At 47.4% G+C, this 2,242-nt stretch overlaps 1 non-coding gene and 1 pseudogene across 1 annotated transcript in view, besides 10 other annotated features; both read left to right on the top strand.

Moving 5' to 3' along the window:
• Window positions 1-886, top strand: part of TraAM80_08524 — a 5,975-nt gene extending 5,089 nt beyond the window's left edge. Inside the window, exon 1 of the ribosomal RNA XR_003828668.1 lies at window positions 1-886. This exon is cut by the window's left edge and continues 5,089 nt beyond it. This is a non-coding gene — a ribosomal RNA (28S ribosomal RNA).
• Window positions 84-108: a microsatellite.
• Window positions 448-473: a microsatellite.
• Window positions 842-874: a microsatellite.
• Window positions 887-1,003: 117 nt separating the features above from the next.
• Window positions 1,004-1,034: a microsatellite.
• Window positions 1,035-1,092: 58 nt separating this feature from the next.
• TraAM80_08523 (hypothetical protein) lies at window positions 1,093-1,222 on the top strand (annotated as a pseudogene).
• Window positions 1,223-1,239: 17 nt separating this feature from the next.
• Window positions 1,240-1,277: a microsatellite.
• Window positions 1,278-1,318: 41 nt separating this feature from the next.
• Window positions 1,319-1,355: a microsatellite.
• Window positions 1,356-1,521: 166 nt separating this feature from the next.
• Window positions 1,522-1,539: a microsatellite.
• Window positions 1,540-1,544: 5 nt separating this feature from the next.
• Window positions 1,545-1,574: a microsatellite.
• A 48-nt stretch (window positions 1,575-1,622) lies between these two features.
• Window positions 1,623-1,653: a microsatellite.
• A 55-nt stretch (window positions 1,654-1,708) lies between these two features.
• Window positions 1,709-1,747: a microsatellite.
• Between the last annotated feature and the right edge of the window lie 495 nt (window positions 1,748-2,242).

The following is a 2,242-nucleotide window of genomic DNA, read 5'->3' as shown; positions in this document are numbered from 1 at the left end:
GATTATCCGCGCAAAGCGGAGGCTGGTCGTTCTGGACTGGCTGGTCGGTGGCATGTACTTGGTACGGTCACCACTTTTTTAGTTATATATATATATATATGTATGTATGTGTACTAAAAAAACACCAACTCTCAGAGAGTGTGAGATTGTGAAGGGATCTCGCAGGTATCGTGAGGGAAGTATGGGGTAGTACGAGAGGAACTCCCATGCCGTGCCTCTGGTTTCTGGAGTTTGTCGAACGGCAAGTGCTCCGACGCTATCGCACGGTGGTTCTCGGCTGAACGCCTCTAAGCCAGAAACCAATCCCAAGACCAGATGCCCATTCTGAATAACACAAAATCACATATATATTTATATATATGTGTGACCGTTGTCTTGCAATTTTGTTTGTTGTATCGGGGAATGCGCTGCATGTGCGCAGCTGTTTTAGGGAAGAGTAGAGAATGCTATATATATATATATATATATATATACAGTGCTGTTGCCTTCGTCCACCCGCGTCTTGTGCGGGGGTGGGTGGTGGCAGCGGGGCTCCTACAGAAATTAAAACCTTCTTTTTGCGGTTCCTTCGCTGCACGCGAGCGAGAGGGAAGTTTCACTTGGTTTTCAAAAAATACATCCAAAAAAACTATCGAATCGCCATCCAAATCATCTGGTAGGCTATGCCTGCCCTTGAAGGCGCCAAGTATCTCCATGATCACAAGACATTTTTTTTTTGAAACAAAAACAAGGAAACGCACGTTGCGTTGTTGCCGTCTCTTTTGTGTGTGTATTTTTTTGATACACTCGCAAAAAGACGACACACGCAATGCGACCTCACACGTTCACCACGTACGCACATTATGTATGTATTTATATATGTATATATGTGTGTGTACGTGTTTGTGCAGGGAAGGGGCATCCCAAACGCACGGGAAGGCGGCGCTCTCTCCAGCGGTTTTTGTGGGTTTGATCGAAATTCCTGCCTGAGGACAGCGGCACAAGCACACGCAGTGCGCTATACATGTGTATATGTATATGTATGTATATATATACGGATGTATGCTCCAACAACGCAAACGCAGCAACACACAAAACAACACACACTTGCGTCCCTCTCCAAACGAGAGAACATGCATGGGCTGGCATGAGCGGTATGCTTCGCTTCGGCGGGGCTCGAGGGGCACTTTACGTCCCGAGGCGCTGAACCTTGAGGCCTGAAATATCATGCTCAGGGACTATATATATAATATTACACATATATAATATAATATAATATAATATATATTATATTATATGTGTATGTATGGGAAAATGGACATGTGTGCATACATATATAGTGTGTGCAGTGTTGTGTGTGTGTGTGTGTGTGTGTGGGAGGGAGAGAAAGAAAGAGAAAGACCCGACAGAGAGTAGTCAGTCGTCGACCTTACCCCGGTGCGCGTGTGCAGCTGTGTATGCGCTGCTATGGCGCGCGCAGGGAGAGGGAGAGAGAGGCTGTGTGCTCTATGCCGGGTTTTTTCCTTCCTTTTTTTTCCTTTACTCTCTCTCTCTCTCTCTTTACAATATATACACATATATGTATATATAAATATGTCTTGCTCGCCGGCAAACAGCACGGTCTTTTTTCGCTTTTTTGGTTAGGGAGGGAGGGGAAGGAGGGGGGGGGGGGGGCACACAAGACAAAAAAAATAAATCGAGTTTAACTGTGTTGCCCCTGTGCTGGGCGGAAAAGAAGAGAAGAGGGGGGAGAGAGAAAGCAGGGAAGTGGATGTGTGTGTGTGGAGGGGGGGGGGGGGGGTCAGTAAGGTGGTGGTGACCACAAACAGAAAACAAAAATCAGTGCAGCGGGGGGGGGCCATGACTGTGGCGTGTATGCGTATACTACTGCAACACCCCGTGCCCCGCCGCCATCATGTGCTCTGTGTGGGAGGGTGCTGCGTGATGCAACACCACACAACCGCATGTCGAAGACCCGTTCCCCGCCCACCTTCCCTTTCCACAAGTTCTTTCATTGCGAAGATGAACTATTAAAGACGGAAAACAAGTTTGCGGAAAGAACAGCGCGACCAATCACAAGGTGAGTTGTCCCCCATAAGGTTATTTCCCCCATAAGGTGAGATGTCCCCCATAAGGTTATTTCCCCATAAGGTGAGTTGTCCCCCATAAGGTTATTTCCCCCATAAGGTGAGTTGTCCCCCATAAGGTTATTTCCCCCATAAGGTGAGATGTCCCCCATAAGGTTATTTCCCCATAAGGTGAG

This window comes from Trypanosoma rangeli (assembly GCF_003719475.1).
Source record: "Trypanosoma rangeli strain AM80 chromosome Unknown Tra_15.4_contig_00427, whole genome shotgun sequence".
Taxonomy (NCBI): Eukaryota; Euglenozoa; class Kinetoplastea; order Trypanosomatida; family Trypanosomatidae; genus Trypanosoma; species Trypanosoma rangeli.
This window is presented reverse-complemented; position numbering and strand designations above follow the sequence as displayed.